At 47.4% G+C, this 26,605-nt stretch overlaps 1 protein-coding gene across 1 annotated transcript in view; it reads right to left on the bottom strand.

Annotated features, from left to right (window-relative positions):
* Positions 1 to 26,605, bottom strand: part of LOC135211029 (protein MMS22-like) — a 165,098-nt gene that overhangs the window by 72,372 nt on the left and 66,121 nt on the right. The gene's annotated exons all lie outside the window — the stretch shown is intronic.

Here is a 26,605-nt window from a genome sequence, read left to right as displayed (position 1 = left end):
CCACAGGAGGAGCGATCTCGCTGTCTCGTACAGGGAGAAAGAGTGAGTCCCCCCCTGTTTCTGAATGTAAGCCAGGGCTGTGGTATTGTCCGAGTTGATCTGAACTGACTTTCCCTTTAAGAGGGGTTCGAAGGTTTTGAGAGCGAACCAAATCGCTGTTAGCTCTTTCTTGTTGATGTGCCAGGACGCCTGATCCCCCATCCAGGTGCCTGACACTTCTCTCGACCCGAGAGTAGCTCCCCAACCTATGTCCGATGCGTCCGCATATAACACTAGGCTGGGGTTCCGAACCTGCAAGGAAAGGCCTTCCTTGAACAGAGGGTCTAGCCACCAACGTAGATCCTCCTTTATCTCTTGCGAGATCTTGAACGCAAAGTCTAGACCTTGAGATCTTCGGTTCCAGTTCCTCGTCAGAAGAAAACCTGTAGGGGTCTGAGGTGCAACCTCCCTAGAGAAACGAATTGCTCCAGCGAGGAGAGTGTCCCCAACAGACTCATCCACTCCCTCGCTGTGCATACATCTTTCTCTAGAAGATTGGGGCTACCTTCTCCGAACCTAGGGGTTATCCTCTCTGGGGAAGGATACGCCCGAAAAAACCTGAGAAGCCATCAGAATCCCCAGATAGATACGCTCTTGACTGGGGATTAGCTGTGACTTCTCGAAATTCACTAGCAAACCCAGAGAAGCTGCTAGATTCAGCGTTAATCGTAAGTCCTCCATACATTTCTCCTTGGACTTGGCCCTGATTAGCCAATCGTCCAAGTAGAGGGAAATCCTCACTCCCTCGAGATGAAGCCACTGAGCAACGTTCTTCATCAGCCCAGTGAAGACTTGGGGGGCTGTGGAAAGGCCGAAGCATAGGGCCCTGAACTGAAAAACGTTCCCTCCCCACATGAATCTTAGAAATTTGCGTGAAGAAGGATGGATCGGCACATGGAAGTAAGCATACTGAAGGTTCCATTGGACACCATTCCAGTCCCCGGGACGAAGAGCTGCTAAGACTGATGACGTCGTCTCCATAGCGAACTTCCTTCTTCTTCACAAAGACGTTCAGGGCGCTTACGTCCAGACGGGACTCCATCCTCCTGAGTTCTTGGGAACTAAGAACAGACGGTTGTAGAAACCCGCGGAAAGAGGGTCCTCTACCATCTCTATTGCCTCTTTCTCCAACATCAGCTCTACTGCTAGAGCGAGGGGCTTGATTCATTAGAGGGTCTTTGTATTTGGCCACCAGTTCCCTTGGAGTGGTGGTCAAAGGTGGTCTCGAGATAAAGGGAATGAGGTATCCCCTCTTGATGATAGCGAGGGACCAGTTGTCCGCCCCCTTCCGTGCCCAGACATCCGCAAAGTTCAGAAGTCTGGCACCCACAGTTGTCTGGAGGACAGGCGAGCTACTTCTTGGCCCTAATAGACCGAGAGAAGGTCTTTCCTCTTCTGGGTGGTCTCGAACCTCTGGAGGAAGAAGAACCTCCTCGAAAGGGCTCTTGCCTAGTCTGAGTTTCCTTCTTCGTTTTCTGTTGGAACGAAGGTTTCGGGATTCTAGCTGAGTGAGCCAGCATATCCTGCGTCGCTTTTGCTGACAACGAGCTGGAGATGTCATTAATTATCTTCTTCGGGAAGAGTTGCGGAGAAAGTTGGGAATACAACAAGGAAGCTCTCTGTGCATGAGAGACAGCCTTGGTAAGAAAGGAGCAGAAAACGGCCCTCTTCTTTACTACTCCTGCGCCAAAAAGGGAAGCAATCTCCCCGGATCCGTCTCTCACTGCCTTGTCCATACAAGACAGCACTGCGTGAAGGTCTTCAGGTGAAAGAGTGTCTTGATCTTGAGTCCTCTTAGCCATGACTCCAAGGGTCCAGTCAAGAAAGTTAAAAACCTCTAAGACTCCGAACATTCCCTTCAGAAGGTGATCCAACTCGCTCATACCCCACGTCGTCTTCGCAGAATTAAGCGCCGAGCGACGTGCGGAATCAACCAACGAAGAGAAGTCCGAGGCTGCTGAAGAGGGAAGAGTCAGACCCAAGGACTCTCCTGACTCGTACCAGAACCCCATCTTACCCGGAAGTTTGGACAGGGGAAAAGAAAATACGGTCTTGCCTTTCTCTTCCTTCGAAAGCAACCAGTCGTCAAAATTCTTAAGAGCCTTCTTCATCGACACTGTCGGTTTCATCTTAACGACTGAAGACTTCTTAGACGTATTGGTCGTTGAAAATAAGGACGGAGGTGACGGAGGAGCAACGGCCGAAAGAGACTCCCCAAAATCTTGCAAGAGGAGGTCGGTCAGTCTCTTGTATGAAGAAACTGAAGCATCCTTGGGCAAATCTTCCTCAGAATCCCCAAGGTATTCTTCAGAAGAATGACGTTTAGAAGCTCTACTACCAGGAGGAGAGCTAGTCCTTGGAGAGTGCCGTTCGGAGAGCGCCTACTGGGAGAATGTCCACTGGGAGAGCGCTTAAAAGGAGAGCGCCTACCGAGAGAGCGTCCCTACCAGGATGGAGAGCGCCTTACCATGGGAAGACGCCCCTACCTGGAGAGCGGCCTAACTAGGTAAGAACGCCTACTTGGAGAGAGCCATACTAAGGATGGACGCGCCTACTTGGGTTGGGGAGCGCCTACCAGGAGAAGCGCCTACTAGGGGAGCGCCTGCTAGGAGAGGCGCCTACTAGTGGAAGCTCGCCTGTCGGAAACAAAGTCTAATTCCACAGAAGAGCGCCTGGACAAGGGAGAGCGCCTATCAGGCTCTCTGCGCCTGCTAGGCTCTTGGCGCCTGCCCTCCTCAAAACGCCTGCCAGGCTCTTGGTGCCTATCAGACTCCAAACCCCTACCAAGCTCTTGACGCCTGCCACGGGGAGAGAAAACATCCACGGAGGAGTCCCTGTCCGAAGCACTGCGCTTACAAGGCTCTGAGCGCCTATCCAATCGGGAGTGAACCAACGGAGATGAATGCTTCCACTGGCGCCTACTAGGCTCTTGGCGCCTACTAGGCTCCGAGCGTCCGACAAAAGGAGAGCGGCAACCAGGCGAAGAACTCTTCCTTCGCTCCTGACGATAACGAGGCTCTTGACGTCTGTCAAGCTCTTGACGCCTAACTGAAGAGGAGCGGAAATCCTGAGGAGAGAGCCTGTCCGGCTCCTTACACCTGACATGCTCAAAACTCTTGTTGGGAAGAGAGGAGAGCCTACTCGGAGATTGATCCCGAACTTCAGTCTGCACTTCTGACTTCCTGCTACGAGGCTCAAAAACTTCTCTAGCCGGAGGAGAGCTAGCAGAAGGGACGTTCTTAGACTTCTTCACCGGAAGCGAGGCGTCCTTCCGACGATGAGAAGTCCCGGCAATAGAATCAGCTAAAGCCGCAATCTATGCTTGCAGACCCGTCAGGATGCGCGCAGATCTCTTAAATTCCTCTACAGGAGACGAAGTCCGAGACCGAAGAGAAGCGTAAACAGAAGAATTCTTGGCTCTCTTGTGTTCCACTTCTGGCTCTTCCGCGAAGGATTCGGGGCTGGAAGGAAGGGCGCAAGGAGCTTTCCAGGGCCTCTTGAGAGGGCGAGGCGACTCCGAGGCGCTCCATCTACGCTTAGGAGAAGGCGACGAAGATGACAAGAAGCACTGGCGCAATAACTCCTTCTTGGTTCGATCCAAGGCAGCCTGGGAACGAGCAACAGGATCTGCCGAGGGGACGCCTGACCGGTGGGGGTTCTCCCTAAACTTCCTGCGGCTTTCGACTTTCCTCCTCCACTGGGTCTGGGAGTCTGGAAGAGGTCTAGGCCTGGAAGCGTTAGTGAGCCGGTCAGACGCACCCTCCACTTCACTAGGGGCACTGCACTGATCACTTGCACTATAACTCTTACCTTGTCGAGAGCGAGCGAGGCTCTCCTTACTCCTGATCGAGGCTCTCCCGGAAACAACTTCCGAAAACGAATCTTCGGGTTCAAAGCTGGGCGCAGGGGCTGAAACTGGAGAAGGAACTACTTCTACTACAGGGTTCTCAGCGTCAATCTCACTCACCCTCGATCTACTAGAGCTCCTTGAAGAAGCCTTGCGTGCCCTATCCTTCTCTAACTTTCTCACATAAGAAGAAAGAGCCTTCCAACCATCCTCATCCAAATTCTCACACTCTTTGCAAGGGTTAATAAAAGAGCATTCATTCCCTCTACAAGACGTACATACAGAGTGAGGATCTAATGCAGCTTTAGGAAGTCTAACTTTACATTCCTTCACTGAACAAACCCTAAATAAACTAGGTTTCTTAACTTCAGAATCATCCATGATTATTAATTCTAAGAAAAAGCCAAAAGAAAAATCCAAATAACAATCCAAAAAGCGTATGCCAAGCCAACAAACAAAGGGTACTTCACCAAAATCCAATTCGTCGGCAATGAGAAAGAATTTAACTATCGTAAGGACTGAACAACAGGTGTTGTCCAGCCGGCGACAGAAAATAATCTGACAAGAAAGGGGGACTGGTTCTTACACCCGCCACCCAGCGGCGGGTAAGGTAGATCACCTGACCTACCTGTAGCATGTGCCGCGAGTTTTGAATTTTCTGTCGTGACGTCAGAGACCTAAGCTAAGTATATATCTGGCAGGGAAGTTCATGTACAAAAATGTAAATTTTATAAACGGAAATATTTTTTCATATACAGCCATCACAAATAATTAACCTACATTCACTCTCTTCACAAATCATGAACAGTTCATTCTTTGTTCAAAAGGAAATATTCTGTTGGCTGAGAACAATGTGCTTGTGCCTCACATGTCCTGAGGTCCTAGGCAGCAAAATAATCTCGCTGGAAGTGCAATCTTGACAATTAGCCAAGAGAAATACAGAAGGGTTAGGATGCAAGAACTTTAATTTTCTTTCATAAAACAACCTCACAGCTTCTTACAATTAGCCTGAACTGCAATTTTGGTGAGATGGGTCCAGCAGCTGAAAATCCTTGCTCTGAATTATTGGGAATTAGGATCTTTCTCAGATTTCTTGGGATAAGATAAGAAACTGAATCCAAGGCTCTAAGCAAACAAAGAACTGTATCTTGCATGGAGGAGACTGAATCACATCAAAATAGTACAGTGGGTCCTCGAGTTACGACGTTGATCCGTTCTTAAGATGAGTCGTAACACGATTTTCAGTGTAAGTCGGAACATAAAAAAATACCACATGAATTAATGTAAATATTAACCCTTAAACGCTGACTGGATGTATTTTACGTCGACATTTTTTGTCTCTCGGGTGCCGACTAGACGTATTTTACGTCGACATACAAATTTTTTTTTTTTAAATTTGTGGAAAAATACTTTTAGGCCTACCAGCTGAAAACTCTTGAATCACGCGCCTTGGGGGATGCTGGGAGTTCACGGATCAAGGTGTTGTTTTGTTTACAATCATTACGCAGGCGCGCAAGCGCGAATTTCCTTCTTGCCGCACTAAAAAGTATCTGTGACACATCTCGGAAATTATTTTGTCACTTTGACATAACATTTGTACCATTTTAAATTAGCCGTTACATGGAGTATTATATATACGAAAATGTGCGCATTTTTATGTAGAATACAAACCCATGGTTGTAGCTTTTATCAATTTTCATATAAAAAATAAGTGACAAATTTTCAACCTTCGGTCAACTTCGACTCTACCGAAATGGTCGAAAAATGCAATTGTAAGCTAAAACTCTTATATTTTAGTAATATTCAATCATTTACCTTCATTTTGCAACAAATTGGAAGTCTCTAGCACAATATTCGATTTATGGTGAATTTATAAAAAAAATAACATTTCTGGGCTCAGTTCGTGTCGCTGCGCGAAATATCCTATAATCCATTATTTCTAAGGTAAATGATCTAACAAATACCAGAGAATAAACAAAATAAAGAAAAAGGTCAGTATAACTGACTCGCTCACCCTCCAAGAGGGCGTCGGTATGAAACACTTTTTTTTTTTTTTTTTTTTTTTTTTTTTTTTTTTTTTTTTTTTTTTTTTTTAGGGCGAGTGAGACCACTACCACGAACCTTCTTGCCAATAGAAATCTCCCACAACAAAACCCCCACAAGAGGGGAGCCGACCCACAGAACGGGGCAGCAACTACTACTACTCCAACCCACGCTAGGGACTGCCGCGCCTCTGGTGGCCATCCTTAAAGTTAGACGCGAACCCACCAGACGTAATTTTTATCTCTCTGTGCTTTCGTGCCCTTTTTTCAAGGATTTTACTTACCATGGAGCGTTCAGCCATCGCATCAGCTAAGTTAAGTATTCCGAAAGGTTCCTACTTAGTTTATTCCTACCTTGAGTCAGTATTTGCCGTTTTTAGGTATAAATGCTGATTCTCGGCCGGAAGCATGGCGGCATTGTTCTGCCTCGTGGCGGGTTCGTTCTTGGTCTCCCATACCTAGAACCTTCCCTTTGATTTTACGTCTCTATTCCTGTTTATCTATATTATGTTAGGGGATCCAGCCTGCATTGGTTTATGTCATGCATGCATGTCTTTCTTTACCTTGCTTAGGCATTATCTCTTCTATCCAGACCCTAGCCATAGCTCTTAGTATCGGCCCCGGCTAGCTTTGAGTGGTAGACTTTCTCTCGGGTTAGTCGTACACTCCTGGATTTTTTCTCCTACTACTTTATTTCCCCTACTTTGATTTTGATTTAAGTATTTTATGTGATTTTATTTGATTTTGGTTAGCCTAGGGCGTCTGGTACGTTATCGTAGCCTAGGTTTATTATATCATGGTCCCCATTAGTTTTGTTGCTTCCTTTTATCAGTTTTGTTGCATCTACGATGGCATCTCGCTGATCAGTTTGGTTGCATTACCCTAGGCTATAGATTTCGTTGTTTTATCGTGTTACCGTTTCGTGGTCACCATGTGATCGCGATACAGCCAGACGCCCGTCCAGTCACCCTGCCCTCCTCCCGCTCTCCCATAGAGCTGGGGGGAGGGAGGTCCGTCCTGCTCGCTCCACCCGGGCCTGTCTCCCTCTCTCCCTACACGGAGGGAGTAGGGGAGGCTGGACAGACACGTGACTGGGTTCGACCGTGTCTCTCTGCTTCACGGTGCTTTGTTGTGACGAGGTAGGGGGATTGGCCTCCCCTCTCCTTTGTTGCTCCGTTGCCCCGCTGTTAGCTCGAGTTCTGTTTCGCCCTTTCCCGGATTGTCGGTGCTCTATTTTTCTTACCGGAGCTCTGTCGATCACGAGGGAGGGAGCTGGTTCCCCGCTTGCGGGCGGACCTCAGTCGTGCAGTTGGTCTCATTTACCTAACCATCCCGTCTCGTCGGTACAACGGGAGATGGATACCACCGCGATTCGGAATCATTTCCGGAATTTAGTGCTATTTTATGCTTAAGTCTATCGTAAGTTTATTTTAAGCTATCATAAGTATAATTTAAGCTAGCTTAAGCTGGGTCCCTCCCTTACCTCTGTTTTAGACACCGGATCACACCGGAGTTATAGCCTATTCAGGCGGTAGGGGAGGGGTTATGCCCAAAAATTTTTCACTCTCCGGCATGCATCGGAGTTCTAATTTAGCCTGTAAGTGATGTCTTTTATGGTACTCATGTATCCTTCCACTTACAGACCACCAACTGCGAGCATCCAGGATGCAACGCCATGCTCCAGGACCCCTGCAGGCATGAAGTCTGTAGGTCCCACGCTCCGTGCGCGACTCCGCATGGGAATCTACAGGTCTGGTACCACGAGACCTGTACAATCTGTTATGATCTCGTGGGTCAGTTCTTAGACGGGGTAAGTATTTCCAACTGTATACATGAACTATAAATACTGTACTATATCTTAAGTTTAATTTTAGTGATTTCTTTTAAGCTTAAGTTCCTTATATGTTGTGAATTACATCCCCAAATACTATAGGTTTAAGCCCGGTTTTAGTTTAAGGTTGAATTTCAATTTTAAACTTAAAACTAATAGACGCCCTCTCTTCCAGGCTGCTGTGGTTAGAGAACCGCCCTTGCAACCTGAGGGCTTGGGTCGGCGGCTTCGGCAAAAACGCCGCCAAGGGACAGCCCTATATTCTTGAGAAGAGGATGGCTGTCCTGCTGTTCCCCGGCGGCAAGTCGACGGGGTACGTCGACCCGGCAGAAGCAGCCCCGACTATGGCGGCGATCCAGCAACAGATCGCTGCGTCGATGAAGGAACCAGGCCAGGATATCTCGTCGGAAGTCGCGACACTGGACTTAAATGTAGAACCAATGGTAGGTGTTGACGACCTGTTGGTCGAGGTAGGTACGTTGGACGCCCAAGGGTTTCCCTTGGGTGCCACTGGATCTTCTTCTCCTGCTACTTCTCCGGCTTCTTTCCAAGGCTTTACAGGAGCTGAGCTCCATTATGCTTCACCTAGTGCTTCGGTTAAACCCAAAGTCAAGGGCCAAAGGGTACAGAAAACCCTTAAGAAGACGTCGTCGTCGTCCAAAAAGACTTCGTCGGCGTCATCGTCTCGTAAGTCTCTGGCTACAAACCCCGGAGCAGAGAAGTCTAGAGCTTCTGCTTCAAGCTCGAAGTCCTCGAAGAGCAGGTCTTCCAAGGAGAGGCCCCGTACTCCGGCGGAGCCAGCGGTCTCTCCTCTTCCTTTGGTGCCTATGCCGAGTTATCCCTCCACCTCCGCATCAGCTCCAGCTTTGGATCCCAACGCTGGGTTGATGCAACAAATGGGAGACTTGGTTGGCTCATTGAGGAATAGCATGGAGCAGATGTTCTCCCGGTTGTCCGAAAGGATTACAACCCAGGACAACATAATTGCCGGACTCAACCAGGCCCCTCTGGCTACTCCTCCGGCATTCGGTGCTGGATTGCTACAGCTCCCTCCTCACGATTCTCTGCCTCCGTTCTCAATGAACAACCCCTGGAGAGTGGCTTCATACGCCCCTTTCCAGGACGGTCTTATCCCCATCCCGGAATGCGGCACTCGAAGGATTGAGGACTTCGAGTTCTATCCGGAGGGCCTCCAACCGCCGTTCATTGGCTACGCCAGGCTTACAGATGCAGCCATGACTAGAGAGGATAAGGTTCCGAAGGAGACAGTCCTTTACTCCCGTGACCAGGCTCAAAGAGAGTGGCTCAGGTGTTTGGAGGAAATGGACTGTACAAACACTAGAATTCAAGCCTTTAAGAGTCCCTTCACCATCTTTACGATGGATGAAGAAACCCCTCTTCCCTTCTTGACTAAGATTGCTACGGTCACCATTCCGGCTGCCCTGAAGGGAGAATCCTTACCCCAATTAAGGGAAGCAGACCCCACCTCTCCTTTGCTCCCTTCACTTGGAGATTTGTGGGAGGATCTGCCTAATACCTTCTCAGCGGGCAAGCTCAAGCCAGACTGCGCCATGGACCAGTTCGGCGAGAAGCTACCTAGACTTCCTGACAGCCTCATTCAAGCTGAGTTTGAGGCCAAGTCTAGGCTTGCCAGGTCCATGAATACCATGGCAATGACGGAAGTAGGGGCTCTTTCCTATGCTTCAGAGCCGCTCTTCAAGCTCCTGACCAAGTCTCAGACGCACACGGTCCAGTCTGACTTGTTCGAGTTCGCGACTGCTAGGGTTAATTGCCGGAAACACGTCCTCCAGGAAGCAACTATTCGGCATGAACCGAATAAGCTGCTTTCCTCCAACATCTGGGGGGCAGACCTCTTTCCTGAGTCTATGGTCAAGGAGGTCCAGGCTGAGGCAACAAGGCTCAACCAGAGCCTCAAGGATCGTTGGGGTCTCACAGCTAAGACGCCAAGATCAACCTGCAAGAGGTAAAACCAGCCTTATCAGAAGAAGCAGCAACGTTTTACCCAGGCTGTTTCGGCTGTGCCAATTGTCCAATCAGCCCAGCCTTCTACCTCCAAAGCTCAAACTCAACCTATTTATGTGATTTCCCCTCAGCCTCAGCCTTCCACCTCCTACGCTGTCTCCCCAGCCTTTAACCAAGTGTTCGAGGGCCAAACCTTCCAGCACTATGACTGGTTCGGCAGGGTCGGTAGAGCTAGGGGATCCTTTCGTCAGAGAGGATCAGGAAGGTCTCTCAACAGGGAAAAACACTTCCGTGGAGGCCGCGGAGGTCACTCGACCCAGCAGCAGTGAGAGCTCGAAGGTAGGAGGGAGGCTGTTTCTCTTCCGGCATCGGTGGGGATTCAGCAAATGGGCACAAAGCATTGTGTCAAAGGGCCTGGGTTGGAGTTGGATTGCAGATCCTCCTCCATCCAGACCATTCCTTCAACTTCCATCAAAAGAAATGACGGAGTATGCGGAGGAGCTCCTCCAGAAAGGAGCAATAGCGAGAGTCAACAGATTAAAATTTCAGGGTCGATTGTTCAGCGTACCAAACGAAAGGTCACTAAAAAGAAGGGTAATCTTAGACTTGTCCCGCTTAAACTTGGCCATTCGCTGCGACAAGTTCAAAATGCTGACTATCTCGCAGGTGCGGACCTTACTTCCCCGTGGGGCCGTCACCACCTCTATCGATCTTACAGACGCATACGTACTATCATATCCCTATTGCAAGACACTTTCGCCCTTACCTGGGCTTCAAGCTGGGAGATCAGGCATTCTCCTTCAAGGTAGTTCCCTTCGGTCTGAATGTAGCACCCAGGGTATTCATGAAGTTGGCGGAAGTAGTCGTCCAACAACTGAGGTCTCAAGGGATAATGGTAGTAGCGTATCTCAACGATTGGTTGATTTGGGCTCCAACAGTCGAGGAATGTCACAAAGCCACACTGAAAGTAATTCAATTCCTGGAGTATCTGGGTTCCAGATAAACAGAACAAAGTCAAGACTCACTCCGGAGTCCAACTTTCAATGGCTGGGCATTCAATGGAATCTATCCTCCCATACTCTGTCGATTCCATCAGCCAAGAGGAAAGAAATAGCGAAGTCAGTGTAACAATTTCTAAAGTACAAATATGCTTCAAGGAGAAACCAGGAAAGAATCCTGGGTTCCCTCCAATTTGCCTCAGTGACAAACATCTTGATGAAAGCCAAACTGAAAGACTTAACCAGGATCTGGCGCTCACGAGCAAATGTCAGATCCAGGGACAAGTTATCATCAATTCCACAGATTCTACGGAATCGTCTGCGCCCTTGGACAAAGTTGAAGAACCTGTCCATATCAGTACCCCTTCAGTTTCCTCCTCCGGGAATTACCATCCACACAGACGCTTCACTAAGCGGCTGGGGAGGATATTCTCAGTTCAAGAAAGTTCAGGGAACATGGTCACCTCAGTTCCGCCAGCTTCACTTAAACGTATTGGAAGCAATGGCAGTGTTCTTGACTCTGAAGAGGTTACATCCGCCAAAGAACTCTCACATAAAGTTAGTTCTGGACAGCGCAGTGGTAGTCCATTGTATAAACAGGGGAGGCTCCAAGTCAAGACATCTGAATCATGTCATGATAGCCATCTTTTCCCTGGCGGACAAGTTCAGTTGGCACCTCTCCTCCACCCATATAGCCGGAGTGAAAAACGTCATAGCAGATGCTCTATCCCGTTCAGTTCCTCTGGAGTCGGAATGGTCACTGGACAACAGTTCGTTCCAATGGATTCTCCGGAGGGTTCCAGGCCTGCAAGTAGATCTGTTTGCATCTCAAGCGAACCACAAACTTCCCTGTTATGTGGCTCCCAACCTAGACCCTCTGGCCTATGCCACGGACGCCCTGTCCAAAGATTGGAACAACTGGAGAAGATTTATGTCTTTCCTCCAGTGAATCTTCTCCTGAAGTACTGAACAAACTCAGGACGTTCAAGGGTCAAGTAGCTCTAGTAGCTCCAGACTGGCCGAAAAGAGCAACTGGTACCCTTTGATTCTGGAACTGGGTCTCGTCCTCTTCGATTCCCAATCCCAGGCTCTCCCAGTCAGTACAAACGAAGACTGTGTTCGCTCCTCAAATTCTCAAAACCCTAACTTTATGGACTTCATGAAGTTTGCGGCCAAGAAAGATGCAAATATCAATCCACGAAATATTCTTTTCCTGGAATCTGATAAAAGAGATTCAACTTTAAGGCAGTATGATGCTGCAGTTAAAAAGTTGGCATCCTTCCTGCGAGAATCAGACATTAAAATCATGACAATCAATTCAGCTATATCCTTTTTCAGATCCTTATTTGAAAAAGGTTTAGCAGCTAGCACCATTACGACAAACAAGTCAGCCTTGAAGAAGATTTTTCAACTGGGTTTTAACATAGACTTGACAGATTCTTACTTTTCGTCTATTCCCAAGACTTGTGCTAGACTTAGACCTTCAGTAAGGCCTACGTCAGTGTCATGGTTCTTAAATGATGTTCTAAAGCTGGCTTCAGATACAGATAATACGACATGTTCATTTATAATGCTCTTAAGAAAAACACTATTTTTATTAAGCTTGGCTTCAGGAGCTAGATTTCAGAACTGTCAGCGTTATCCAGAGAATGCGAATCATATAGAATTTCTTCCCTCAGGAGAAGTTTCTGCTTTCTCCGGATCGCAGCTTTTTAGCAAAAAATGAGGATCCTTTGTTGAGGTGGGAACCTTGGAAGGTTATACCCCTCCTCAAGATCTTTCTCTTTGTCCAGTAACGACCTTACGAGCCTTCTGTCCAGGACATCCTCATCCTCTTCGGGTCCTCTCTTTAGAAGAGAAAAAGGTGGTACTTTATCAATTAAAGGTATAAGGCAACAGATCCTATACTTTATTAAACAAGCCAACCTGATCCTTCCCCAAGGTTCATGATGTCAGGGCAGTAGCCACCTCAATTAACTATTTTCAACACATGAATTTTGATGATTTGAAAAAGTATACTGGATGGAAATCGCCGACAGTATTTAAGCGTCACTACTTAAAGTCCTTGGAATCTCTGAAGTTTTCAGCAGTTGCGGCGGGTAACATAGTTTCCCCCGACTCTGCTTAATAATTGAGTTGAAGATCCAGATCTCCTTTCTACTATCTCAGCCAACAGTTTGTCTATACCTACTTGTTCATCTACGTCTACCCTTGAGTCTTAGCTGCTCTTGTGATGGTCTTAGTGGGTGTCCCTTATTTTTTTGCTAGGTTCACCCACAATTGATTGTATATATTGATCTTTGTGATGTGTCCCCTTATTTTTATGCTATGGTGTCCCACACCCCATTTACAATGGTTATGGATTTGTTTATTAAGATCTATAAACTTGTTTAACATGTTTTAATGTAAGTTTGTTCATAATTATACTTTATTACATTATTGATACTATTTAATTATAATTGCTTTAACTATTGTTGCCTATGATAATCATACACATGTGTTAAGTTCAACATATATCCCATGTAAGCCATGTATATATGTTAACTTTAAGTTAATTTTAAGTATTGTTCCTTTCCACATTATATGAACAATTGTGTATGTGTATATTTTCTTGCAATTATAATATTTAATTATATTTTAAGTTTTAATGAGACCTTTATTTTCAATCTTGTGCTAATTCTCTGGTACAATTTCGCGCAGCGACACGAACTGAGCCCAGAAAAAGGATTTTGACGTAAGGAAAAATCTATTTCTGGGCGATTGGCTCGTGTCGCCCAGCGAAATCCCACCCCTTCCTAACCCAACTGTGCTCAAGATTGACTGCTAACGTTTAGGATGGCCACCAGAGGCCGTGGGCAGTTCCCCTAGCGGTGGGTTGGAGTAGTAGTAGTTGCTGCCCCGTTCTGTGGGTCGGCTCCCCTCTTGTGGGGGTTTTTGTTGTGGAAGGAAATTTCTATTGGCAAGAGGTTCGTGGTAGTGGTCTCACTCGCCCTAGTGTTCATACCGACGCCCTCTTGGAGGGTGAGCGAGTCAGTTATACTGACCTTTTTCTTTATTTTGTTTATTCTCTGGTATTTGTTAGATCATTTACCTTAGAAATAATGGATTAAAGGATATTTCACTGGGCGACACGAACCAATCGCCCAGAAATAGATTTTTCCTTACGTCAAAACCCTTTTTTCTTTACGTCCGCGCGGTAACCTTCCGAAAAAATCATACGTGCGATTGTGGTAATGTTTGCACCATTTTAAATTAGCCGTTACATAAAGTTTTATATATGAAAATGTGCGCAATTTTATGTAGAATAAAACAATAAAATAACTGAAGGTTGTAGCTTTTCTCATTTTTGAAATATTTGCATATAAATCACGATAAATAGAAAAAACCACGTTCGGTCAACTTTGACTCTACCGAAATGGTCGAAAAACGCAATTGTAAGCTAAAACTCTTACAGTCTAGTGTAATATTCAGTCATTTATCTTCATCTTGAAACAAATTCGAAGTCTCTAGCACAATATTTTAGATTTATGGTGAATTTAAAAAAAAACTTTCCTTCCTCCGCGCGCGGATTCTCCGCCACAAATCTCCGAAATGCGTACGTCCCATTCTCGGAATATTTGCTCCGTTTCATATTAGGCATTTCATAGAGTTTTATATATGAAAATGTGCTCAATTTCATGTAGAATAAAACAATATTTAACTGAAGGTTGTAGCTTTTCTCATTTTTGAAATATTTGCATATAAATCACGATAAATAGAAAAAACCACGTTCGGTCAACTTTGACTCTACCGAAATGGTCGAAAAAACGCAATTGTAAGCTAAAACTCTTACAGTTCTAGTAATATTCAGTCATTTATCTCATCTTGAAACAAATTCGAAGTCTCTAGACAATATTTAGATTTATGGTGAATTTAAAAAAAAACTTCTTCCCTCCGCGCGCGGATTCTCCGCCACAAATCTCCGAAATGCGTAGTCCCATTTCGGAATATTTGCTCCGTTTCATATAGGCATTTCATAGTTTTATATATGAAAATGTGCTCAATTTCATGTAGAATAAAACAAAAATATTTGAAGGTTGTAGCTTTACTAATTTCTGAAATAATTGCACATAACAAAAAATTTATAAAAAATTTCGACATTTGGTCAAGTTTAACTCGTCAGAAATGGTCGAAAACTGCAATTTTAAGCTAATACTCTTACAGTATAGTAATATTCAATCATTTGTCTTCCTTTTGAAAGAAATTGGAAGTCTCTAGGACAATATTTAGATTTATGGTGAATTTTTGAAAAAAATGACAATTTGTCGAAAATTGCATTTTTCCTAACTATACAAACCTGAGGTCCTTTAACAATAGGAAGGTAACTAGCGGCAGCTGGGACGGTCGTAAGCTTCGAACAAGGGGAGAACGGTAGTTAACTGCTTGTCCGATCGTGCGCGCGCCTGCGCGGCCAGAGAGGTGAAGAATCACTTTTGCTTTAGGCCATGCAAAAAGTTGCAGAGTGAGGGGTGGCATTGAGGTGGGACTATATGTAAAGGACCTCAGGTTTGTATAGTTAGGAAAAATGCAAATTTTTACGACAAATTGTCATTTGTTCCGATACGTAATACAAACCCTCGGTCCTTTAACAATAGGAAGACTCACTTCTTGGTGGGAGGAATCTGAGTCTTTTTGGTGAACAGACTGGTGTTCGTCCAACCCTGGAGTGCCTCCCTGGTCGTAAGAGCAAGGGAGGGATCCAAACCTCTGTCCGATTGATCGGGGTGTGCACCGCAGGATCAATGTGTCAGACCTCTGTCCAAGTACTAAGAGGAGGCACGCGTATCTCTCTTTCGTACATCCAGCAAGAAGAACTTGTTCCCTGGGTTTGCAAAGAGACAATCATAAAATGATGGGTTTGTCTCAAATTGGCATCCACTTCCTCCCCCCTTGTTGGGAAGGAAGTGTGGATATTTACTCCTATCCCTACTGAAAGGGATTAGGTATGGTGCTCTATTGAGTATCTCACCTGCTTCTCGTCCTTACCCAGCAGGCTGACGACCGTGTCTACCCAGAGGTAGAGGGAAGAAAAAGATGGGAAGAGGAGCCAGTCACACTCTCATTCCTCATCCATTCTTACGGTCACACCAGGACTCGATGCTGTTCAGCCTGCGAGGGTCTGGGTTAACTACACAACGTGTTGAGGCAACCACCACGGTTTCCCAAGTAAAGGAAAAAGATCCAAGGAACTGTGGGCAATATCCCGAAGGTAGAAGGAGGTGCATGCGGTCCGGTTGGACCAGGCGCCTGCCTTCATTACCTGCGCCACGGAGAAGTTCTTGCGGAACGCGAGAGAATGATGAAGAGGCAGTCCACACTCATCCTGGGTGTCGAGTTTCTTCAGACAGCTCCGTCGCGCCTTCACAGGACAAAGCAGCATAGCCTTCGTATCGGAGGCGTGAAGTCCATTAGGGAGGGTATTGTGAAGGACTCGAACCAATCGTCAGTTACCGAAGGGTTTCCGAGTCTTTCGCTACGAAGATCGGTACGAATCGAGCGTCAACAAAATCCCATCCTTTGTGCTTGACTTCTCAAGAGAAGTCATGCAGTTACCTAAGACGAAAAGAAGGGAATAGTCGTATGACCTATCCCTCTTCTCGACTTTGTTATGTACAGTACTCATACTGACAAGCTATTAAGACGAAGTAATGATTGCTCTGGAACAACCGAACTAAGTCCACAGCATATTTCGTAACTGACTCGGGCGCTCTGACAGCTGCCGACTGACTGGGTTTCGGAATCAGTAGAGGCAAGTTGTCCAAGCATCCGGGTAAGTCACGTGACCTTCGCCCTTTTAAAAGAGTTATGCTGAGAGACCAAACAAATAAAAATTTTGATTTTTAGTCACCGATGCCGGACTGGCGCGGCGATGATTCTCTTAATGCATAAGCTCAAAAGGCGAAAGTCAATTGCCTTCAAAAGACCGAGGTCCGTGATGGCAGAAAATCTCATAGACGTTGAATCTCAGCTTAAGGAGAAACAACACTATGTGACGTTGAAGACGAAGGTAGGCAATGAATGCAACCTACGTCTTCCAGCTGAATCGAGAGAAGGGGAATCTCAAGAAATTCTAAACCTGTGCTTACAAATGACTGAAAACGCTAACCGCCATTTCATTGCTGTCCGGTGTGCAGTGAAAGCGGGCGTTCTTCAGTAATGAAACACAGGGGAGAGCCGCCTGAAGAACTGCTTCTCATGGGCTGAACGTTTGGACGTAGAGCTGGCAGGTGTGGTTTAGAGCGATATCTTTCAATACATCTGCTAATCCGGGGTGAACAATGAACAATTGCACACCCCTCCGAATACAAGATATTTGAGGACAAACTCAGATTCCGCAAAAAATCATTTGCATTATCGAGATACGATGCAGCAAGAGACTATTACAGAATTCTGATTACCGAGGCAGTAAAACAGAAAGATGAGAGTCGAATAGATATCTCTGTTTGAAATTATGCGCAATACCGAAGACGATGAATACTAGCGCCACAGCAGTAGATGGTCATTCATGTATGCGAGAATCCCCGTTAATCAGAGACTAAGTCCGTGATGTTGGGCAGAGATACGGTTGGTATTCAATCAAAGCAGGTGAGAAAGACATAACCAACTGTCCATCTCGAAGCGGCAGCTGGTACTGAAATGCCTCGGGCAATTCAATACGCAGTAGCTGTCGCTGACTCGTCATCCTGAGTTGCCAAGTAATCCTTTTCCACAAAGGAATGCGTTCGGCTAGAACCACCGAGCATAAAAAGATATGCTCGAGCAATTATATTTATGCGAAACGAATTTCGGTAAATATAAAAGCTTAAATGGTGTTGTTGTGACAACACCATAAGTATATAAAATTGCAAACTGGAAACTCCTGGGAGGTTGCAGGCAACCCCGAGTTGCAGTTCAATTAGAATACTTTTCGTCTAAGTCGCAATCCGTAGAAGAAACCAGCGGAATATGCGCCTACCCCTCGGACTATTCAACGCTTAGCAGAATCATGTCGTGAGGTTAATATACGTAGTATATTGTAGGATTCTGAACAACGATCTCCATCCTAAATTCTTTCCTTCAAGAAAACAAAATAAGGATTGGAGATCGACCACCTTCGGTCTCTATCAAAGAGAGTGAAGAAGTCTTCCTCGAAGGAAGCTTCAATGGTGAACAGAATACTAAGACGATAGTTCAAGCCAAACTGGATATTCCCCGGTCCCGTTCTTCTCTATTCCAGGTTGGTCGCCTACTGTGAGATAGTCTTCTTTCAGCAGCAGTCCTCTTCTAATGCTAGAAATTCCAGGAATTCGAGCATAGGCGAGGTTCCCGATTATCGTGTAACATATCGGGGATTCTCGTCTCGCTCACTTGGACACGTGTGTCTAGCCTAAGTGTTTGAGAAGATCGTAAGAAACCGAAACACTCTGAAATGCGCTAGAATAAATTAGTTAGAAGTCTATGCAGTCTGCGAAACCCCCACCGAATTCGTCAAACGATATCGGCTGGTGGTCCTCTCGATTCCCGTAGAAATCGAGAATGGGGCAGGATCCCTCCTCAACGACCGGGCTTACGTCAGGTAGGACCCGAAGGTCCCCCCGGTAGCGCAGTCCCCAACGTGGGATCCTACAGAGAAATCTCTGTAGGATCCCTCCCCTTTCCCTCGTAGCCGTAAGGAGAGAGGGAATGGGGGAGGAATTGGATACTCGCGTCGCCTTCCAGTGGAACTAGCAGTTGGAGAAGAGTAGGAGCAGCCATCGCCTTGCGGCGATGGCCTATTAGAGTCTGGGAAAACTACTCGTCAGGAGGAAAAAGAAAAACGTTTTCCCGATGGAGCAGTTACGAAACTATCACTGTAGGTAAGGGTCTGCCGCCACTGTGTGAACGTCGTCTGGGTGGGGCTGATCGACACCTGACAGGAGAGAGCCGATACCGTCCTCCGACTCATTCCAGTCCTCGTCGAGGTCGAAACCTCTCAGGAGGACCGAAGGAGTATTTAAATACGGTGTCCGAAGACACGTAGAAACGCCGCTGTCGCAGTAGAGGAGGTGGAAGTAGACTTGATCGACCGGCCAGAACTGAGAGAGCCTTCTTGTCCGGAGACGAGAGACTCTGGTTCAAGACAGAATCGGCAAGCTCCGATCGCGGCAAACCCACCGTCAGTTTGGGCCGGGTTCCCTCTCGGGCCCCAAAACGACTCGAGCAGAGACATGGGCTCTGCTGGTGGGAGCGGCGATCCTTCCCCCAGGTCGTTTGTGCTGACGAATCGTGCCAATAACTTGGGCAAAGTTACTCTGACTATCTCGGAAGTTACAGCGTCTTGAGGAGTAGGACCCGTCCAGTCCCTCAACAGAGCGCTCCCCAGTACCTCTCATCTTCAGAAGAAGGACCATCACAGATCCTTGACGGTTGCCTCCAATCACTTGCGCGTACGTCCTGGCTGGTCCTAAGACCATACCTGGCACGTGCGGCGTCGTGGACGGGATCGTGATGCGGCGCATCTCTCACGATCACTACCTATATACCTCGCTCTTCCTGGCGTATGCCGAAGTAGGACGTGACAGAGACAGAACTGACGACTACACCCCCTCCACCCCCCCCCTGACGGTTCGCCTCCAATCACTTGCAGCGTACGTCCTGGTTGGGTCCTAAGACCATACGTGGCACGTGCGGCGTCGTGACGGGATCGTGAGCGGCGCACCTCTCACGATCACTCCTAGCTACCTCGCTCTTCCCGGTGTAGCCCGAGGAAGTTGAAGGTAGTGGAGAGGACAGACCTGACGCACCCCCCCCCCGCCTCGCTGGCAGGACCAGCGTTCGTGGGGGGCTGCAGCCGATCACCAACCCGCGGTGGGGATCGATCTGCAGGCCTGGCCGTGCCGCTCACCTGTGGCGAGTGGCTCGACTGAGCACGTCGACCACCCGGTCCCGTGCGTCAGACGAGCTGCTGCTGGTTACCGTATCCGCCCGGTCCCTGTGGGAGCGGCGGTCAGGTGACCTGCAGAGCTCACTTTCGCGGTGAGACCGGTGAGCGTCCTCGCGGCACGGTCAAACCGCTGGTACCAGCCGAGGCTGGTACCGTCGGTCAGGGGACCTGGGGGACCTCTTCCCAGCCTCAACCCGTGGTCGGTCAGAGACCGTCTCCACGCCCCCGACCGGGGTACCGGCTGGTCGCTACGAGAGCGGCCGCTGGCCTGGCGAGAGTCACCTAGCGGCTCTCAACAGTCTTCTGCTCCGTGCCTCGGTCATGACGCTGAGCGAAACTCAGGCGTCTTAACTTTGGCTGCACGGTCACCCGAAGGAGACCGTACACTCGGAACTTCTCGCGGACGAGAAACCGAGCCTGGTACCTGGCTTAGCAGCAGAGCTGCCAAGACCAGGCGAGGGTGTGTACCAGCGGTAGCCAGCATATGCTTGGTCCCCGTCTTCTTCTTCTTCTCAGAAGAGGAGACGGGCCCCGTTCCCGAAGGAACAGGAGGACCAGCAGAAGAACCCCCCCGTCACACCGGAGTGAGACGAACTTTTCGAAGTTCCCGAAGGAGTCTTCTTAGGGGGAAACCCCCGGTTACCAGCTGGTCGCTGCGAGAGCGGCGCTGGCCTGGCGAGAGTCACCTGAGCGGTTCTCGCCAGCCTTCTGCTCCGTGCCGCGTCTTGGCGCCGAGCGAACTCTGGCGCCGAAACTTTGGCTGCACGGTCTCCCGAGGGAGAGCGTACACTCGGGATCTCCCGCGAACGAGAGACCGAGCCGGAACCTGGCGTAGCAGGCATCGCCGCTGGCACCAGGCGAGGAAGTACCAGTGCTAACCGATACTCCTCTGGTCCCCGTCTATCTCTTCCTTACGGAAGGGGAGACGGGCCCCGCTCCCGAAGGAGCAGGAGGACCAGCAGAAGGACCCCCCGTCCCACCGAGGTGGGACGGACCCTTAGAAGTTCCCGAAGGAGACTTCTTTAGGGGGGGAGGCAAGCCTTTTATTCTTCGGCTTAGGGCCTCAGAAGTCGAAGGGGAAGAGGCAGCAACAGACGAAGACGAAGATGACAACTTCCTCTTCTTCGTAGTCCGCAGGACAGTCGTCAGGGTCCTCCATCCAGGCCGGAGTCGGGCCTATTGCCGAAGCAACACGGCCCCGACTGCCACCTGTCGGAAAGGACCTGGACTGGGGGAAAGACACCACCATTGGGCAGGACCAGCATGGACAGGCGCAGGAACCAGAGAGGAGCGACAGGAACAGCAACCAGCTCAGGAGCGGGCAGGAAAGCGGCCGCGGTAAACACGAATGACAGGCAAGCCAAGTAGCGGGAACCACATCAGCGGCAGGGTACGGCCGGCCCAGCCATCGCCTCGTAGAATCATCGGAGCACAGCGGGAACCTGGGGTACTGGCGGGCCGGACAGGGGGAGTGCTGGAACAGCGGAAAGTTTGGGGAAGGCAAGAAGAAGGACAAACAAAGGCGGCGGCGGTCATACCCCTCCTCGGTACGGGCGAGCGACCGGTCCCTAGTAGCGGCAGACGGCGTCAACCGGACACGCATGGGGAGTTGTAGAAAAGCGGGGGGGGATAGCAGCATAAGCGGCCGTGAAGGTTGTAGTGGAGACCGCTCCAAGGGTCCCACCCCAGACCTCGCTTGGACGCTTGCAGCAGATCGTGGATGCTAGGCACGCCCTGCAGCCGCAGTGGCCATACCTGCCAAGGTCGTCTCCCACGGATGTAGCACCTGCCGGTTAGCACAGACAAGATAAGTAAGAGGGGTTCCCTCCGCCGGGGGGGAGACATGCCCCACCCGAACGCAAGGAAGGACCCAAATACAAAATACAACGAGAACGCTGACGGGGGGCAGGAAGAGACGAAGAATGGATACAAAGGGAGCGTGGGAGAGCTTTCGACGGACTCCACGGCAGACCTTCGCTTACCCACCCCGCACAGACAGCAAAAAGTAATATGAAAATGAACAGAATACTGCACTTCAATTCACTTCATAGAACTTAACGTGTTCACTGATCAATTCACGGGTAAGAGCGGAAAATTGATCCATATAATATGATGCTATCATAAAATATATATGAAAATGAAACAGGGAATACTGCACTTGCGATTTCACTTTCACATAAATAATCGTAGGATTAATTTCCCGGGTAAAGAGCGGAAATGATCCAAAATTAAATTTGATGCAACTAATAAAGAAAATGAAAAGAATACTGCATGCGAATCACTGTCATTGCATTCTATTCATAACAAATAGAGGCTCGTGCCGAGCGCCAATTCATGCTTCGGCAACGAAGCACAGGGCCAAAAAGATAAGAAAAAGAGTACTACATCTTTCAATTCACACTTTCGCCCAAAATACATGACTCGGCGCGAGTGCGCCCGCCTCGCACCGAGACATAATTCAAGTCAATTCAGAAAAGAGCGGAACTCGCCGCATCTACGGCGATAGCTCCATGTTGATTCATAAATAAGTAATGAAAATGAAACCAGTTGTACTGACCAGTTCATTTTCAAGTCAAACAAACCATTAGGTAGAAAACACAATATAAACAAAGCATCCGACGATGAAGCGGCAGAGAGCGATGTATCGAAACACGTCCTTCACCACACGCGGCGAGAAAAGCAAAAGTGATTCTTCACCTCTCGGCGCGCGCGAACGATCGGACAAGCACGTTAACTACCGTTCTCCCTTGTTCGAAGCTTACGACCGCTCCCAGCAGGCCGCTAGTTCCTCCTATTGTTAAAGGAACGGGAGGGTTTGTATAGTATCGGAAACAAATATTTGTTTATGTCCGCGCATTACGAATTCAGTGCATTATTTTGTGATAATATTTTCTCGTGTTGCTTTTATCGTTTTACAATGTGGTATATACCAAAATGATCGCAATTTAGTGTACATTACAAACGGAAAAAAAATTAACTCATTACTTTAAAGTTTGCGAATAGCGCGATTTGAATAACAATTACATATGAAATTTTGTTTTCGCGCTATCATATATCGCATTATTTATATATGATAATGATAAATTTTTTCATTTTGATGGTTGCATACTAAACTTCAAACAATGACAAAAAAAGAGAAGCCAATAATGAACTCTTAATCTGAAAAATAAGCTCGCTGTGATTTTTTTAAAAAACAATATTTTTCCGCTTCCGCTCTCACTCTGAGACCTCCTCGGTACACGGAAGACGATTTTTAATATACCCCTTCGGCGTTTAAGGGTGAATAAAAAAAGAGAAAACAATTCCTTACTGTATTTATTTGGTTGGCTTGACACTGAAGAGGAAAGCTGCAGGTGCTGGAGATACGGGGGAGGTACGTGACAGAGAGGCAGAAACCTCCAGAAGGTGCTGGAGAAGACGCTGGGGCAGGTGAGTTCTGGAGGTGAGGCAGAACCTCCAGATGGTGATGAGATGCTGAGCCACCAAGGGCTTCAGTTTGAAGTCGCCAGCAGCATTACCCCAAGAAGTAAAGTTAGCCTTCCTTGCTGCTTTATGACAGGGTTGCTAAACTTCTCCTTGGCGATGTACGTGCGGTAGGCATACGCTTCCAAACAAACCGTCTCATCCATGTTGAACACTTGCTGAGCAGAATAACCCCCTCCTTAATTACAGCCAATGATTAAGGAAATTCACCGCTGTTGTCTCATCTCCCACTGGCCGCGTCACCTTGCAATTTTTAAGGTTTTGTAAATTGCCCGAGCCTTAAAATCGCATAAACCAATCCCCTACTAGCCACAAAACTCTTAACTTTCACTTCCTTCCCCCTTTCTTTTTCAAAGCTTCAAACAATCTTTTCGCCTTCTCTGAATCACCTTAGGCTGACTGGAAATATGCCGTGATTTAGGGTCTTCAACCAAAGCACAATAACCTTTCTATTTCATATGATTGGACCCACTACACTGCTTGGTTATCACTGTCGCTTTCATAGGAGCAGATCCTTTCACTGTTCAACGATGCGCTCTTTATCTTGATAATGGTAGAAACGTTGATGACTACGGCCAGCGACCGGGCAATGTTTGTTGGTGTTTCTCCTTTTTCAGATCGCCTTATAATGTCACTTTAACTTCCATGTGATGGCCTTTTCTTTTTTTTGATGCACTACCATTTCAAGAGTCTGGCAGTATGCTTGGGAGCCATAACCAAGGAAAAAAGTTACAAAAAACGATTAAAACATGAAGAGAGAGAAGAGAGCAGTGTAAGAACCAAAATGGTGTATGAGGCGAGGGACGAGTGTAGGGAAGTCGCTGTCTTATCCCACACAAAAGCGATTCTTCCGTTTGTGCCGAAACTAGGCGCGTTTGTTATGTCACTTACAACGCTAAACAGTGTAAGACAGAATTGATGCATAATATTATTTTTTATATTTTTATGGGGGCGCGTTCCTAACCACGAAACAGCGTAAGTCAAAACCGGCGTAACCCGAGGACTCCCTGTACATGAATTTGTAAATGCAGTTTAAAAGGGTACTCTAGAGAGAAAAAATTCAGTACATATAGAGGACCATGCTTCCCAACATAAAGAGGCATGAAACTTCAAGTAAACAACTTGCAGGATATCAAAGAAACGAGAACAGAGGAGGACCTGGTCAGTTGTGGCAAAAATAACATTTGTAGAAAATTGTATTTTTCTAACTAGCAAACTAAGGCTTTAAACAATAGGAAGGTATTAGCGGCAGCTGAACGCGTTGTAGCTTAGAACAAGGGGGGTTAGGGAGTTAACTGCTTGTCTGGCAAGTCACGTGGCGGGCAGTGCGACTGGAGGAGTGGAGGTCATTTTTTGCTTGGCCAGAAAAACAGAGTGAGGGGTGGCCTGAGTGGAGGTGCCCAAGGAAAAGGTTCTGTAAAAGGACCTGTGGTAATATCCCGAAGGTAGAAGGAAGTAAAATGTGGTTGGTTGGCCCAAACCCCCTGCCTCACGAACTGCGCATGGAGAAGTTCTTGCGGAAAACGCAAGGGTGGACCATACTCTGACTTTCGTGAGATCTCGGACGAAGGGTACGGTGTTGTCACTACCATTCGCGTCGTACGCCCTCCTGATCACATCACGCAGCCCAGAAAGAAAGAGTGTTCGTGGGAAAACCTCTTTCTTGGTAACACCGGTGCTAAGAAGAGGCGTGACACCTAAGGCCTGAGGTGTCGAGGTCTCTTATGATAGCGCCATTAGCGCCCTCACAGGACAATAGCAGCATCTCATCCGCATCATTATCCGGAGGGGACGTGAAAGTTCCCTACTTTTTCGTCGATTGTCATGGTGAGTAGCTTATAGCCAAAGAAAGATAAGGAAAGGAAAACGCATCTTCGAGAGTTCAGCAACACGGAGGCTTCTCGCGTGTGTTGGAGGCGCCGGTTCTACATGATGGTTCTAGAATCGGCAGGAGTGTTGGGAACTTGACAGACGCCGAGTGTCGTCGAGAGAAAAGCCGCGATTTCTGATGCATACATCTTCAAGATCTTCTAAAAAATCGTTCTGTAATCTCGGGAGTCTGTGACGCTCGTGTAGCCCCGCCCCCAGATTGCCGTTATAAATACAACTGACGAAGTCTTTTTTTCTCGGAGAGGATCACAGTAAGAGCACAAATCACCATTATCAGGAGAGATCAGCAGCAGAGACGTTAGGAGCGAGATAAGAGAAGAAGAACCGACCGAAGGATCAGAGGAGAAAAAGTCGCTCGTGAGGTGACGGATTCTGGTCAAGTCGTCTGGAGTGGATGACTGAGACGCGACGTCGAGCCCGGACTTCAGAGAATAAACGTTCTGCAAGAGGTTTAGGAGTAGTCCTGCTTCGATATAAGAATAGATACGATTTCTGCAATACGGAGTCAAGATGTCGTCGCAATTTGCAGTTCTCCTTTATTGAAGCCATTGCTTCGAGTCGCAAAACTGGCCGGCAAGTACTTTCATTACCCCACCGTCTCCCCGTTTAGCATGTAGATTGTGCCTTTTTTATGTACAAATAGGAGATTACCATTCTGCATATTTGTAGTAGCTTGTAAATAACCTTGTTGGTAGGTTTCTTTCTATATTCGGAATCCCCAGTTCAACTGTTCGGTGTTGAATTCTTTTTGTTTATTTAATATCGAACTTGGAGCGGACCTCCACGGGCCGTAACATTGTGGCGACCTTGCTTTAGAATATTACACACTTTTTTAACAGTTTGGGCTTGAAAACAGGAGAATATAGAAAGAACAGAATGAGTGAGATGGGAAAGAGTTTATTGAGTCGGGTAAGCTACTAGGTCTTAGAGGGGAATGATCTCTTTGAGTATGTTTTGAAAGCAAAGAGAGAGACGAAGTATGAGGAGAGCATGAAAGAGCAGGGGTGGGGGAGGACGCCTGAGAGAGAGAAAGAGCAGCTGAGAGGGAGTGCAGCAAGCTGATGAGAAATGTCGGTAATGCAGCAGGAAGAAAGAGAGAAAAGAAACGTAGCATGAGCACGAAGGAAAGAGAGAAAAACGTATGACGAATTGGAAATTGCTTGGTTAAGGGAAAAGTACGTTAACTCGTAACAATCGACCAGGCAAGAAGAAAACGAGGCTGCGTATGGTTAGGCCATGAGTGCAGTGTGGAAATTGTACCAAGTTTGAGAGGAAAGATGTAAACGAAATATGTCATGGTTTGAGAAGTTAAGGAAAGAGTAGGTTCTCTAAAGAAATGTGACTTTGGTATTTGACAGTCAGTTTTGAGTGGTAGAGCAATTACTGGTATAGTGCATGTCTAAGGAGGAATGTGATGATTATGATAATTTGTGAAGAAAACTGTTCGTAGCGCGTAAGGGTAGTACCGGAGGCGTACCGAGAAATTAGAAGTTGGAAAAGGACGAAAATATTACATATGGAGAATACGTATGAAGTTAGAAAGCTGTTTTT

Source organism: Macrobrachium nipponense, chromosome 4, assembly GCF_015104395.2.
Source record: "Macrobrachium nipponense isolate FS-2020 chromosome 4, ASM1510439v2, whole genome shotgun sequence".
Lineage (NCBI taxonomy): Eukaryota > Metazoa > Arthropoda > Malacostraca > Decapoda > Palaemonidae > Macrobrachium > Macrobrachium nipponense.
This window is presented reverse-complemented; position numbering and strand designations above follow the sequence as displayed.